We start from the raw sequence: 15977 nt of genomic DNA on the forward strand, positions 1-15977 counted from the left end.
ATCGGTGACTGGTTGCCTTTGGGGGCCTTCTTAGAATGTTAGGAAATTTTTGCAAATGCTGAGGCCAAGAGAGGGCAAGTAACTTACTCAAGGTCACACAGCTGAAGCATGGGGAGCTCGGACTGCGGTCCAAGCCTTCTGCCCTCCAGCTGAGCACCCATTTTACTTCCTCACACCGGGGACTTGGTGCATTGCACTGGCTGTCTCAAACCTCTACTGTGTCTACACAACTAAAGAGCCCAGTCAACGGCCCAGAGTTTTGATGCCTTCTCAACTGAGTAGACCAGTATCCTTCTTTGCACTTGGATATTTGCAGTCAAGAAGCACTGTTCTGCCAGCGTCTTTAAAGATGGTCATCTTTTTCTTGTAGCTCAGAGAACATATTTAAAAAAGAAACAAAAATTTTTTTAGAATTGTTTTAGGTTTACCAAAAAGTTGCAGGGATAGTACAAAGAGTTTCTGCATACGCCAACACTCAGATCAACATCTTACATCATTAGAGTACATTCATCACAGCTAAAGGGACCGATACTGGAACATGATTATTAACCAATCTCCTTAGTTTATTCGGATTTCACTAGTTTTTCCCTGATGTCCTTTTTCCATCCCAGGGCCCTGTCTAGGACCCCACATCACATGTGGCCATCACATCTCCGGCTCCTCATGGCTCTGGCACTTTCTCAGCCTTGCCCTGTTTCTGGTGACCTGGACGGTTTCGAGGAGAATGGGTCAGGCATTTGTAGGATGTCCTTCAGCTGGGGTTTGTCTGATGCTTTTTCATGGTTAGACTGTGGTTATGATTTGGAGGAGGAAGACCTCAGAGGTAAAGTGTCATTTTCCTCACGTCATAGTCAGGAATCTGTGCTGTGTGCAGGGCTCGTCACTGAGGAGGCTGACCTGCATCCCCTGGCCGAGCAGTGTGGCCCGGTCCCCCACTGCAAAGCGACTCTCTTTCTCCCTCTCCTTACCGTGCTCTGTGGACAGAGGTCCCCTCTGCACGGCCCATTCTCAAGAGGTGGGGAGTTATGCTCCACCTTCTTGAGCAGGGATTATCTACATAAATTATTTGGAATCAGAATTGTCTATTCTCCTCCATTAATTAATTAGTTAAAATTAATTAGTTTTAAGAATTAAATCACTATGGTCTCATGGATATTTATTTTATACTCTGAATTATAAACCAGTATTACCTTGTTTATTGTGTTGCTCAAATCATTCCAGCTTTGGCCACTGGGACTTCTTTCAGACTGGCTCCTGTGTCCCTCTGATATGCCCTCATCCTTTTGCTTTGTGGGCACCTCCTAACTTTCTGGCATTACAAAATGTTCCGGACTCATCTTTGGATACTCTGTGCCCCAGTCTGGAATCAGCCATTTCTCCAAGGAGCTCTGGCTGGTTCCTTTTATTGGAGAGGGTCTTAGAGACCAAGATCTGGGCACTAGATGTGCTCATTGCTGCTGGGGTGTCATTACTTCTAAGCCCTCTCAGATGGCAGATTAAAAATAAAGGCAAAAGTTCATCTCAAAGGAAGCTAGAAGAGATCGTCCAACTACACTGCCATCCACGAAGGGCACATTGTTAAGGAGAAGAGATAGAAAGGGCTGTCTTAAAAGGCGCTTGGGCAGAAGCTAGGGGTCTGCTAATGTGCATTTGACCTTGAGCAAGTTACCAACCATGTAGGCTTCAGTTACCTTAAAAGTCAAATGAAGATGTGGCTCTTTGAGGTGCCTGTCTTCTCTCACATTTTAGGACCCTCTTTCTGAACAAGAAGTCTGGAGGAAGGCTGAACAGGCATGGAAAGGGTGCTTATCGCCTTCATGCTGCGAGACAAAATTTCATTAACCCTGACTGCTCCTGGGGTTTCTGGACCTCGCAAATTGGTTACTTCACCGTCATCCACTTGTTCAATACATGCTTTTATGGAAGACTGGCTATGGCCTATGCATCAAGTTCTACCCTGGGGGTACACAAATGTACAAGACATGATGCTTGCTCAGGAGGCACAGCAGTCCATTGAGGATACCAGGAGGGGCCTCCCACCAAAGATTATTGTGCAGTATAAAATAGACATATCCGAGATGCTCTGGGAACCCAGAGAAGAGGCTCTAAATCTGTGTGTGGAATGATGGGGGGCAGGGGAGGGGGGTCTTCCAAGGTGTCCCATAAGCTGACTTGACATGTAAGTTAAGGAAGGGAATGACTCTTCAAACACCTATGGAAGTAAGAGATTGATGATGGCAAAAGACAACGAGGAGGACAGATTGTCAAGATGCCCCCGATTCCCAACACTAGTTTGCTCCTTGAAGTTCCCAGTTCTCTCCCATTTGCTCCAGATATCTTCGTTTCATAGAGCATGTGCAGCTGAGCTCTCAGTTAGGCATGCATTCAGCTGCAAGGAACCAAAACGTGACTAATAGGAGCTTCAACAGTAAACATGTCAAATGTTTACTTAACAAGATGTCTGGAGACAGGGTGTTCAGGAATATTCAGCTGCTCAGCAGTGTCTTTCTGTCAGCTCTGTCATCGTCAAATGTTTGTCCTCATGCTTTTTTTGCCTCAGGTTTCAAGGACTCCAGTTCTAAGCATCTCACAAGCACCATGGATAGGAGTTTTTGGCTTTTTCCCTGGGAAGGGAAGGCATGTATCCCCTGCCTCACTTCCAGAAATGAGCGTGGCTGGGTTGGGCTTGCAGACTAGTCTTGGGGGTGAATTGCTGATGGTAAGGAAAGCAGGATCTTCCGCCCTTCCATATTCAATATGGAGATAGTGCTGGAAGGTTAACCAGTTATTCCTAAGAGATTTCCAGCTTTTGAGTTGCAGCTCCAGGACAAGACATGACAGTGTTATGTAGTAGACTCTGTAATACTCTGTTCAGTATTTGCCTCTTCAATGAAGACTTTGTTGGCTCCAGCTGCTGGGAGGGCTGCAGAGAGGCAGGGAGCTTTGCCCCTGGGGGATTTCATTAGCTGCAAAGCATGGCCTTGACAAGGGGGCTCCCTCCCTCCTGGGGTGGCACACTTCCAATGACTGGTTCCTGCAGGGGGTAAAGGCCTGGCTCTCCACTCTTCCTTGGGATGGCTCTGAATTTCATCCAGTCTTCAGCACTCCAGGGAGAGTAGGCTCACAGCACCACAGCTCCACTCTCCCTTCTGCCCATTTCTTCTTTCTCCTCCCTGGGGAACCTGACCTGTGATACAAAGACTCTGAATCTGTGTCCGTTGAACAGGCTGCCAGGTGTTCACAAGTGCAAACGTTTGTGAATGTGTGCATGTTTCTGGGGAGAGGGTACCACGATTTCATAGATGTTCAAAAGGCTCTGGGACATTGAGGTGCCCCTCACAGGTCTTGGCCAGTGCAAAGCTCACATCTTTGGGTTGCAGGGAGGGACTTGTCGCATCTCTGGTGTGTTTGGAGAGAGAGAGGGAAAGAGAGGAAATGGCAACGTGTTCTAGTAAAGATCCTCAATGGACACAGTATTTTAAGGGAAAACATAGGTAATGTGTTCACACTCCTTAAAATCCATCATTTTCTTAGACCATTGTAGAACAGTGTAACACTATCTTTTTTGTACTGTTTCCTGCTGACCCTTTTAGTGGCTCTTTGGAAATTATTAATTTTCAGGGGAAGGAAATAAGAAATGAGAAAAAACTCCAAAGTCATTGCCCACACACTTCCCTTGATCTAGGACTAGGAATTTATCGGATCTCAACCGGGGCCAAGGTGATCTCCATGGCAATCGCAAGCTTCCAGAAAATTCTTACGGAACTCCTGGCCTTGAGAGGAGCAAGAAAGAGGCTGAGGGAAACGGTTAGGGGAGGAAGGAGGTTGGGTCGACCCCACCCCCACCCCCTGACTTTCCTCCACCCCCACTCTTGCTTTTGGGAAGAGAGGGGTCACTCTTGGCACATGGCCGCTTTTCTTTGAACTGAATTAGTTTGAGACTTTTGTTTTCAAATGTGAGATATTTTTTGGATGGCTGAAGATGGGAAAAAAAAAATGCCCATTCCCCTTTGCAGATAATTGCTTGCACGCCTGGTTTTTGTTTTAAGTTCTTGGAAAATGAAGTAGGTCTGGGAAGGTGCTGTCAAGCAGAGCCCTGGAAGGATGCACTTTTGGAGGCTGCCCTGCACCAGGGCCAAGGGTGAGTGTCTGCACTTTTGAGAACCAGGGAACCAGCCACCTAGGCTAACACAGAGTACAGAGGTGTCCCTTCTCTCTCTGTCAACTGCCTGGGCGACAAAGGGGAAGTACTTCATGGATGTGTGTTCCATTGACAGTCGGCATGGAAACAAGGGTGTGGGCAGGGGCCAGCCACCCAAGCAGCTTTTGGGGGAGTTTTAGGAGAGGCTGCCTGACAGAGGGACAAGGAACCAGAGCCCTGCTCTGAGTCTTCCTAGCTGTGTGGGCACTTTTATCAATATTGGCTCCTGCCAATGAGTATCTCAATAGCTCATGAGGTTCAAATTGCTTTATTCATTCAGTGGATGTAGATTCTGTCATTGGGATAGATTCTTGGATGCCAGATGGATAGGATGTTTTTGGCTCTGGGTCTGAAAGTTTAGTGGCAGAGATGTCTAAGCAAGGAGACCATCCAGTACAATTGTGAGGTGATGAGGGAAGCTGGGAAGACACATTGAGACCGGATGGCCCTGGGTCCTTGTTGAGTCTGTCACTGACCAGCAGGGTGAGGCTGGACAAGTCCTGTAAGATTTCAGAGCCTATTTCTGTATCAATAAGAGGGAATAGTGATAGTACCTGCCTGACTCCACTTCTCAGGATGCTCACAGCTCGGCTGTGCCTTTCTCCTGTGCATGCAGCTGTGGTTCCTTCTCTTGGTGTCTGCCTGCCTCATTCTGTTGAGTGGCAGTTACTTTGTCACCTCCAGGGCTGAAGTCCCCTAAAGGGCAGGAAAAATGTCGGCTTCACTTCTGAAGTCCTCGTGTTCATGCTCAGGAAACATTGCATAAACGTTTGCATCAGTGAATGGATGCCCAGCTCAAGTCTGCAGATGAGAGTTTTCTGTATTTCTTTGCTTCCAGAGAAAGAATACCACCACCTAGAGCATTGCAGGGATTTTTAAGTCCTTTCAAAAAGGAACTCTCTTGCCTCGTTGAGTGGCAGAGTGAAATTTGAGCATCTCTCGGACACTGTCTCCTGCTGGATCTGCTTCTTTTGATTCTGGGGTCTTGAACTTTCTGATGGCTATTCCTAAAAAAAGCCTTTCAGGCATGATTTTTCTTCCACCATTTCTCGACCACCACTGACTGGTTTGGGAGACTTGCTTGCCAGAGTTCTGCAAAGTTCTGTTTTCCCTGTTTCCCTGCGTGTGGGAGAGAGGCAGGACAGGGCCCCAGAGGGCAGGCGGTGGCTTTGGAAGTTCTGTTGCTGGATCAGGAATGCTTTCTGATGATGCACTCCAAGACTTGACTTTTACCCTCTTCTGGGTGGGAATTTTGTTCCATGCAGCAGACAGAAGAAGCTGTGTCCCTCTTCTGGGAAACCTAGGTGTTTTTTTGTTTTTGTTTTTTTTTTCTCCTTAGAAATTCTTCCATGTATAAGGGGCCACACCCACAGGATAGGGTGTTGATAAAACTGTTCCCAGGACAAACACCCTTCTAATTTGGGCAGAAGTCTCTTAGAGCATGTGTTTCACAAGGATGACCTTCAAAAGCATGTTGCCCATTCCCCAGATTTCACAAAAAGGCTGTGTGAGGTGCCACCCTGAATCTTGGAGATTCCAGAATCCATGCCCCTTTCTCACTTGCAGAATCTGCCTGGCACATTCTTTCCTGTTGGCTCTTGGCATTTCTAAATCCTTGTCATTTACCCGGGATCATTTTAGAAGTCACGGGACCTCAAGCATCTAACCCCATTTCTTCCCCAACCCCCTACTAGTTGCACCTTCTAGGATCTTCTAAGGCAACTTGGGCTTTCCCTACCAACGCACTTACTCCGCTGTGTCCTAATTACCTGCCTTATGTATACACATTTCCCTCCCGACTCTAAAGCTGCGGCAGCTTTGGTCTTTCTCCCACAAGAGCACAATAATTATACCCGTTGAATGCATGAACGAAGTCCTGGTTTTGCAAGAAGCAGGACTCGAACCCGAGGGCTTTTCACTGCCCAGAACCTGTGATCCTGATAAACACTCGGAGCCTGGTCTTGTACCCGGGTGGGATGATTGCATGTGGCCAGCCCGCCCGGTCAGTGAACCTGGGCAAGCGAGCGCCGCCAGGACGACCCGCGCGGCACTGCCGGGGCGGCGGGCAGGTGGGCCGGCGGCCCCTCCCTGCAGGCGGGCGGGAGCGGCGATTGCCCGCGCCGCCTCGAGGGGGCCCTGCCGCGGGCGCCGCCGGCCGCGGAGAGGAGAGGCCGCCGCCGCGCTCTGCTCGCGCCGCCCGCACCCAGCCTCCCGCCGGCCATCGCGTCCGGCCCGGCCCGGCCTCGGCCCCAGGTACGCGCGGACGGGGGCGGAGGGACGGGCGGGCGAGAGCGGACGGGGGCCCACGCGTCTCTCTCTTTGTTTTGGGCTGGATCGGGCGTTTGCGCCGTCGGCGTGGGGACCTGGAGCGGGGCGCGGGGACGAAGTCTCGGGGCGCGCCGAGAGTTGGGGCGCCGGGCCAGGGACTTGGGGCCGCGGAGACCGGGGCTCCGGGTACGGGGACGAAAGGGGTTCGGGGGACCAGAGGATCGGGACATGGGGACGGGGACCCGGGGCCACGCGCTCAGCTGGGCCGGGGTCCCTGGCCGGCGGGCGGGGACTGAACGTGTCCCGGGGCCGCGGTCCCGGTCGGCAGCAGCCGTGCGGTCGCGGCCGGGCGGACTTGCCCGCTTAGGGCGCGCTGCCGGAGACTCCGCGGCGCAGAGCCGAGCGTGTGGCTGCCATGGAGAACTAGAGCCCCTTCTCCCGCCCTTTTTGGGAAAGTTTTTCGGAGGCGTATGTCTCTTCCTTTTTGTCTTTGCTTTGGCTAGGGGTCCCTCCGCGGGCTTCTGCCCCCTTTCGAGGAGTGGGAGCGCACGGGAGGGGGACCTGCGTCCGGACCGGAGCCACCTGTGGCACGCGCCTCCAGGCACGCCGGCCTTCTCGCTTGACAAGCGGGAGGAGGAGGGCCCCGGGCCCGCGTGAGCACCGCTCTGGGGTCGCTCTGATCCTGAGGCCCTGGGACTTGACCAGTGAGGCAAGGGGTCATGGGCTTGAAGTGATTTGAAAATCTGCGTCTGGCTGGAAGAGGCCAAAGAGCTTGACCCTCATTCTCGCGACTGCGCAAGCAGCTGACTTGGACGCTGTAACGTGCAAAAACGCGCACACATCACCAACAACAAAACAACGCGATCTGGCATGTGGGGTGGCCAGAGAGCACTACTGGGGGTGATTGCAGCATGCTTAGGAGCGCCCAGAGTCGAACCCCAGCCTCAGAGGGCACCCAAGTCATTCGTGTGCTTTGATCTTCTGTTATAGCCCCCTATGCTTTTCCACTACTTGTAATATTAATGCATAATCACTGAAGACTATTAAAATATACTGGAAAGTTTGAATGCAAAAATTATCATCCGTCTTACCCATCAGAGCTCACCCTTTGGACATGTCAATGTATTTCCTCCAGGCTTTTTGTTTGGGTGGATTGTTCCTTTTAAAGTACTGTGGTTCTTTGCCTTTTGAATGAGGTTGTGAAGTCCTTGTGTGTTTGGTTCTTCCCTCTTGGGGGATTGGGAAGTTGTATTTGCAAATCAATCAACAAGTATTGAGCAAGGCTTTTCTGTGCCAAGGCCGGGGAGGGGCCTGGGCGCGGGGGTGGTGAGTCAGCTTAGGCCATGTGGCACCCGCAGCAGCAAAGTGCTGGAGGCTAGAAGCCCCCACACCCCTGGGGGTGGGACAGCAGAGATGCAGATGCTCCTGCCCGGAGATTGGGTCTAGGGGACCCGACAGAAGGCTTGTGCCAGACCCAGTGACCTCACAGACAAAGCCATAGTCATGACCATAGTGAATACTGATTGAGTGTTCAGTTGTGCCAGGCACTGGGCATCAGGTTTATTCCCTATTCCCAGATATGGAAACTGAGGCCAAGAAGGGCTGAGTTACTGCCAAGGTCATGAAACAACGTCAGTGCAGCCCAGGATTCCTGGTCAGGACTGTGATATTCCAGAAACTTGCTTCCAGCTGCTGTATCTCTCTTGATTAGATTCTTTTTTTTTTTTTTTTTTTAAATTACAGAAGTGGGTTTTCAGAAAAAGCATATGTGTAAAATACAGGGTTCCCATTTACCACTCTATTATTAACACTTTGTTGATTAGATTCTAATGCATGTCCTGGAAGCAAATTCCTCAGCAGGGACTGCCAAAGCTATCCATAGCAACAGATAAATTATTTCTTTAACCACCACCCCCACCCCCCCGCTCCCCACCCTCTGAGAAGACAGAAAAAGCTCTAGCAGCTGGAAGCTGTACTCCTGGATGCAAACCGATGGGCTTTTTGCAAAGTATGACATTGGCACCTCATGTTTTTAAATGGAGCTGCTTGAAAAGTTTTGCATTTTGTGGTGAATGTGATGTTCTACCCAAGATGTTGATGAGGGGATAAAAATGACCTGGAAAGGGGACAATGAGGCAAGAAACATGAGTGGAGGAGGCTAAGAGGGGGCAGATTTCTGACCTCCATCTGGCCATTACAGCTCATATCTCTATAGGACTTTTTTTTTTAATTGAGATATATTCACATACCATGCAGTCATACAAAGTGTACATTCAGTTGTTCACAGTACCATTATATAGTTGTGTGTTCATCACCAAAATTAATTTTTGAACATTTTCTCTATAGGACTTTGTACATCCACACAAGAACCCATTTTACCAATTAAAACACTAAGTGAATTTCTCCAAGCCCCAGGAAGAGTTAGGGACCTGAATGAGAACCCATGCTCATTCTCGAAGGGTAGCTTGGCATAAACCATTCATGAGAAGGGGGAAAACCTTTTGTTCCCTCCCCCTGACCCCTATGTATTAACTTCTGTAAGCGGAAGGTGCAGTAAGTTCCAGGAAGAAGAGGATACAAAGGGAACCAGTCAACTTCTGGGAGAGTGGAAAGTTACTTTTTATATCCCTGCCATTTAGTAGGTAGCCTGGAGACACTGAATGTTTTAACAGTGTCCTTAGCACTAAGTGGGGCTCTAGCAGACTCCCGGGAACTTCTCAGGGACTTCTCAGCCAGAGGCAGTCTGGGCTGGAGGTGGGTGAGTCTGGCTGGTCTGCTCCTGCCAGCAGTAGCTGGGGTGCCCAGGAGTGTGGCTGACCCCCAGACCCAGGGCCTTTCCTGCAGGACCCAGGTGAGCCCAGGATCCTAGCGGTGACTCCCAGCTGGCACTGTCTACCCAGAGGCCTTTGCAGCCCTCCCCTGTGGATCCAGGGTGGGTGGGTGGATTCTGGATCATTGGGTAATTAAATAGGAGTCCAGTTCCTCACAGTAATTAATAAGAGCATTGAAAACTATTAATGTCTTTAGCAGCCTCTGTGTTCTGGGTGCCTTGGTACAGTTATTTCTTTCAATCCTTGAAGCAAAGCAGTGAGGTGGGTGTGGTGTGGCCTTATCTTTATAGAAATCTCCATGTTCCCCAGAGTAGAAGAACTGATATTTAAATGCAGGACTGTCTAAAGGCAAGGAATATGCTGTTTCCTCCTTGCTCTACTCCCTTTAGAAAACCAAGACCATAACCATCACTGGTCACCAAATGCTACTGAAATGAGTTAACCTCTGTTTGCTTCTGCAGATAGTTTGCATCTTATATTATGTTGAGCCATCCTAACTTTGCAGTTCTTTGGAGGGAGCTAGGGGATAGGAAAATGTACTCCCTGGATATTTGTTCATTTCTTAGAAAAAGCAGAAAATGAGAACATCCCAGTTTCTTTTGCGTTCCTATTTGAATTCTGTGTATCAGGGATGTGCTTTGTTTGCTTCCACCATTGTGATGGGGGGCATTCTATTGAGCTCAGGATCCAGGGAACAGGGTGGCTGGCTTGGGGTCTTCGAAGTGCACTGAGGCCCTGGGAGCAGGCGCTCTGTAGGGCCTGTGATACCCAGCTCAGCGAGCCGGCCATCGCTCCCTTCTGCTCTTTCATGCATCCTGGTGACATCCAGGCTCCTACCACGTGCCCAGCCCTGGCTCAGCCCGGCCTCGTGTAAGCATCTCTGCTACCTGGTCCCAGACCACCTCTGGGTGCTGCTATCTGCAGAACTGGAGAGAGAAGGAGGTGAATGAACTTGGCCTGGGGCCATTTAATTTAGGGACAAGTGACGGTAGCCCTCAGAACACCTCGCTGTGCCATGGATCGAAACAGTTCTTGGTGGTCATCATGACGACACTTAATAAAATTATGTGGTGGTGGTTGTTTTAAAGAAGGCAGTGATGTACAAGTATATTTTGTCCCAAATGGGCAAAATTAAAGATGATGCCTAAAGAGTCTGTTTCAGTGATCAGGAAAGCCCCCAGAGGCTGCCAGCTCTGGGGAAGATGGCTTCTCTTGGCTATGTCTCCATGGTCCTGGGCCAAGCATCCCTCCTGCTACTAGCCATCTAACTGCTAAGAATGATGCCTCCTGTGCCGGTGTGGGGTGCTTTCGATGCAGATCTCTGATCCTCAGCCAACCTTGCAAAATGTGCATTAGTGTCCATTTTCTGGAAGAGGCACTGAGACTTGGTGAGCTTCTGAATAACCCCTCCATGTCTTGTGGGTAGCTTGGCGACAAAGCCTGGGCCTGGAAGTCGTCCACAGAAGGTGAATTGTGCCGCTGGGCTGTCCTGGGCTGAGCCTGTGAGTGGACGGAGATGAAGGTGGTGGAAGCTGGGCGACTAGATTTGAATCCGGTTCTGTCTCTCCTGCTTGGAGTTCTTTCCTAAGGCCTGACCTTGCTTGGGGTTTGCACAGCCCCCATGACCCGCCTGTGAGGTGACCCTCCTTACGTCTCATTGAGCAGGGTGAGGGAAGTGGGAGCCCAGAGGGGGTTGTGGGGGTGGGGGGAAGGCTCAGGAGCTTGCCCCACGCGTCTTGCCTGGGTCCCAGGGCTGGCAAGCGTTCCGGCCGCAGCCACTTCCTCGCACACCCCAGGCCTTTTCTTTCCTTCTTGCTCTCTTCCTTCCTCCCCCTCAGCTCTAATTATGGCACATGTTTCAGTGGCCTCCCCTTCCTCTTCCTCTTCTCCTGTGGGGAAAGATAATAACACTTAATACACCCTTTGCAAGCCCAGCTTTCTTTTTGTTTCCAAGAAAGTAGAAGCCATCTTTAGGGAGCCTTGAAGGTGCCCAGACTTGATGTCCAGTAGATATTAATGCAAGGGGGCTGCACAACTCCGACCGCCACCGCTCCAGCCGTCGCCTCAAGGCACCGGCAACCTTTGGGTGGGGGGCTCCAAGGGTCTCACCTGTGTTTGGTTGCCCCTTGTGTGCAGATGTTATGAAATAAGTAAAAGCAAATCTCTGAAGTTTCTTATAGACCAGTGTATAAACTATCTGCAAGCCAGGAAGTGGCCAGGGCAAAGAAGACTAAGTGTCTTAACTGTGTTCTGCAGTGCTCTCATTTTATGAGAGGCAGGGCTGCACACCGGGCCCCTGGACACCTGTCCCGCCTGTGGATTGAGACATCCTGCTATCTTCCCTGGGACCCTGGAACACATCTTTGTTGAATTGCGTTTCACTCGTTTTCGAGTTTTACGGTGCAGGGAGCAGGCCCCCATCTGGGGGCCACCCTTGGCCATTGAGGGTGGGGGGGGGTCTGCATTCTCTACACATTCCTCCTTGGGCTGGGGTGCCCCGGACCCCACTTCACTTGCCCCCGCACAGTCACAAGCAAAAGGGCTCGATTGATTTGCTCCCGGGGTGGCTTCTCCCCTGTATGATCTAGCGCCTTTCTGAAATATTTCACTGAACACTGGCCCCTTTCACGGTTTGTCATTTTAGATGTAGAACAATGACACCCGTTCAAGCCTTGGACTAGCCACTGTGACTCACCTGGTCTTTCCTCACCTGCAGCCTGGAGACATCAGTACGAGCAAGGGGCGGTGGGGAGCACAGTGCTCCCGAGGGCTGTCATTTTGGATAGAAAAGGTCTGGAGGCTGAGCCCTTGGGGGTGTGTGTTAGTGACGGAGATCTCAGTGGCTCTACGCTCTTCTGCTAGCTTTGTTCCTGCTGGATTTCCATAGCCCCAGAGGTCTGCAAAGCACTCGTTCCTGGTGCTGGAGCACCGCTTCCCGATTCCCCGGCGGTGCTATCTGATCACCCAAGGGGGCTGTGAGCCCCGGTGATAACAGGAGTGAGGGAGGTAATGGATTGCTGGAGGCCAGGGGTGACAGATGGATTTGTTCTGATAATCTGCAAGACAGGTGTGTTTCCAGTTCATCTCCTCTGGAAACATCGGAAGAGCTGGTGGTGGGGAGTGGGGGCAAAGGGGCGCCTACGTGCATGTCTTTGACTGGGGGTGGGAGCTCTAGGGAGGCCGAGAGGAGCTCTAAGCCATTGAGAAATGCATTTCCCTCTTGTCCTGGGCTCAGGAGGGGAAGGAGGTGGGGGAGCATCTGTAATCTGTATTGTTTGGGAGATGATAGTGGAAGATTCCCACGTAATGGAGGGATCTTTTCTTCCTAAATTGCTATTTGGACCTTTTCCTGCAAAATAACTTTCTTATTTTTTTCTGTTTTTCCATGTCATACGTGTTCATTGTAAACTTGGAAAAGATGGAAGACTACTAAGGAAGCAGGAAAAATTTCCTTTGCCTATCACCACACTGGAGGTTAATATTTTAGCCTGTTGGTGTGCTAGTGTGTTTTCTAAGGCTTTGTGAATTAGCCCAATTGAAATCATACTGTATATTTTAGTTTGTATCCTGCTTTTTAAACCGGCCTGGTGGTCTAAGCATTTTCCAGTCTATAAATAGCTCTTCATGCACACACATTTTGATGGCCATATAATACCCTAGAATGTGGATGTATTGTAAATAGGCTTAACCATTTTCCCATTTGTTGTTTAAATTCTGCCTCCACCTCCTCTCTCCCACCCCCAATTTTTTTTTTTTTTTTTTTAAACTGTTTTAGCCAACCCTGTATTAACAACTTTTTACGTAAATCTTTGGGCACATTCAGTGATGGCCTTGGAAGGATTCCTAGCAGGCTGTTTGAGGTCAAAGATCCCACAGTTTCTGAAGCCCCTTGGTACGTGTGGTCAAACTGCAATTGAGAAACTGTGCTCTTTGGGGCCTTAGAGTATATCCACCTCATGCCCCTAACGCAGGGCTGGAGCCCGCAGGGTAGAAACCAGGCCTGCAGGAAAAGGAAGAGGGAGACTTAGCGAGTGATTTTGACAGATTGTGTAAACTCAATGATGAATGGAATGAGAAAGCAGGAAGAATGTCTTTCATTAAAAAAAAAAAAAGAGCCTTCGGGGTTGGCATGGTTTTATTTTCAATTAAAAGGGTCTGATTTTGTTTCTGGAGAATGGTTTTAATTTGGATAAATGGTTCCGTCTGGGAACTGCATGCCAGAACCTATGATCTATGAGTGTAATTATTCAGAGTTTCCTCGCCTGCTTTTCTGACTGGAAAACACAAAACTGACGCCCTGATTTGGGTCAGCCTGGGCTAAAGGGAGTTTAAAGCGGCTGAGCTGTGGGCATGAGGCTTTCTTAGGAGACAAGTCACAGTCTTTCCTGATCAGTAAATGAAATGTGCTCAGGTCCAGAGGTCCCCTTCACGTTCTGCTCATGTAGGTCCACTCTGGTTAATTTTTACCCTTTAAAAGTGTATTCACAGTCACAGGTCAGGAATGTAAACAACTGTTTTCCTTCTGTTTTTTTTTTTCTTTTTTTTTCCCCTGACCTTGGAACATGTCGGACCAGAATTACTGGCATTTTTTCCAAGTTGGCATTTACAGAATTGGTGAGATTCGGAGGGAGGTGGGGGCTGGAGGTGTGAGGAGGAGGGAGATTCAGCCACATATTTGTCACTCGTCAAGGCTAACTGTGCCCGGCACGGTTTCAGCCCTGGGCACTGGGCAGAGGAGCAGCCGGTCAGAGGGGGGAAGGGCAGGGGATGGGGGGAGGGCCGAGGACCAGCCGGTCAGAGGGGGGAGGGCCGAGGGCCAGCCGGTCAGAGGGGGGAGGGCAGAGGACGGGGGGGGGTCAGAGGGGGGAGGGCAGAGGACGGGGGGGGGTCAGAGGGGGGAGGGCCGAGGACCAGCCGGTCAGAGGGGGGAGGGCCGAGGACCAGCCGGTCAGAGGGGGGAGGGCAGAGGACGGGGTGGGGGGTCAGAGGGGGGAGGGCAGAGGACGGGGGGGGGTCAGAGGGGGGAGGGCCGAGGACCAGCCGGTCAGAGGGGGGAGGGCAGAGGACGGGGGGGGGTCAGAGGGGGGAGGGCAGAGGACGGGGGGGGTCAGAGGGGGGAGGGCCGAGGACCAGCCGGTCAGAGGGGGGAGGGCCGAGGACCAGCCGGTCAGAGGGGGGAGGGCAGAGGACGGGGTGGGGGGTCAGAGGGGGGAGGGCAGAGGACGGGGGGAGGGCTGAGGCCCAGCCGGTCAGAGGGGGGAGGCTTCTTTCCAAAATGATGTTTGGGTTGAGGAGGGAGGGGTGTCTCCTGAGTAAGGACAGTCCAGGTAGAGGGACAGAGAGGTCAGAGGCCCTGGGCAGAAATGTGCTTGGTGTGTTACAGCAACATTAAGGAGATTCAAGGAGGCATAGCAGGAAACACAAAGACACAAGACCGGGAACATTCTATTCTTTCAACTAGGAAAAGAGTATCAAAGCCTTCAGCAACTTTCCATGCTGCTTAAAACAATGCAGCTCTGCCCTGGATATTGAAGGCGAACATTCAAAAGTTACAGGTGTGAAGACCCCTGGTAAGTGGGAAAAAGTCAGTGAGTTAGCATTTAGTCCTGTTTGCACGGTACCCTCTGGAGGTGCCGGGTCCATGTGGGGAAACTGTCGATAGTGCCCCAGCCTTGGGTCCTGAAAGCCTGGGTGCCACGCACACCTCCATTTCTGGGGCGCTCTTGGTGGCAGTTCCCCGGGATCCTTCATACCCCTTCCTCTGAAGTACCCAACTTCAAGGCTCTGATTTTAACTGGATTCTGCTGATGAAAAATTGGGGTAGGATGAGTAACTGGCAACCCATTGGGTGTGGTTAATCTTGCTCTTTATCTCACCCTCACCACCTGTTTAAATAGGAATAATTAAACGTATAGGTCGTTGTTAAAAGTATAATGAAATTTTAAAGCATTTTGTCCATTGCTGGAGAGAATATAACAACTTTGAATGATGTCTATAGGCTTTTGAAAGGTTCCGCCTTCTTACAGTCCAACAAAACATATGACCCTTTAACCCTCTTCCCATCTAGGTTTTTGCAACATTTCAGTGTTGGAAGCTTAGTGCATACATATTAATGCTGTTGCTTTTCGTAAATGTATATGGTATACTGAGCGTTTGCCCAGGTTTTTACAAACGTCTTCACAGTTACAACTGTAACAGCTTCTAGAACTCTGAGCCTGGCTTTGCATGGTCAGTTATCTGCTGGGCTGGTTATTTGTCAAAGCTTATTCTTCCAGAAAATAAACTCAGCCTGCACGCCTGCTCGGTGGGTGCCTGTCCCCTCTTGGGTTTTGCATGCTGCCTGTGGGGAAGCCCCGTGCAGGCTCACACTCAGCAGTGGGTGTGCAATGGTCCCTGTGCAGAGAATGGAGCTGGGTGTGCCCTGGGGAATCACCTTTCTTCTCCCCAGAAGAATGCTGCCAAGGAGTGGGAGGTGGAGCAGGCTTTCACCACGTTAGGGCTTTGCAAACTGGTTTAGCTGGAAGCAGATTCCTGGGACACCATGTGCAATAGGCAAAAAGCACAACAACCTGTCGCCAGCAGGACACCGAGGGGAGGGGCTGGTGTACTGGAGCCCACTGTAAAGCTGACCTTGGCCCTTCAGATCTTCTGACCTTGGAAAGTGTCCAGCAAGGAGC

At 50.6% G+C, this 15977-nt stretch overlaps 1 protein-coding gene across 3 annotated transcripts in view; it reads left to right on the forward strand.

Moving 5' to 3' along the window:
- TNS3 (tensin 3) overlaps positions 1 to 15977 on the forward strand; it is a 390960-nt gene that overhangs the window by 59299 nt on the left and 315684 nt on the right. Inside the window, exon 1 of one of the 3 annotated variants that reach the window (XM_037837219.1) lies at positions 6401 to 6454. The exons of the other annotated variants lie outside the window; for them this stretch is intronic. The gene's annotated coding sequence lies outside the window, so the exon portion shown is untranslated. Of the gene's footprint in view, positions 1 to 6400; positions 6455 to 15977 lie in introns of those variants that run through there. 3 annotated transcript variants of the gene reach the window in all.

Source organism: Choloepus didactylus, chromosome 5 (genome assembly GCF_015220235.1).
Source record: "Choloepus didactylus isolate mChoDid1 chromosome 5, mChoDid1.pri, whole genome shotgun sequence".
NCBI lineage: Eukaryota > Metazoa > Chordata > Mammalia > Pilosa > Megalonychidae > Choloepus > Choloepus didactylus.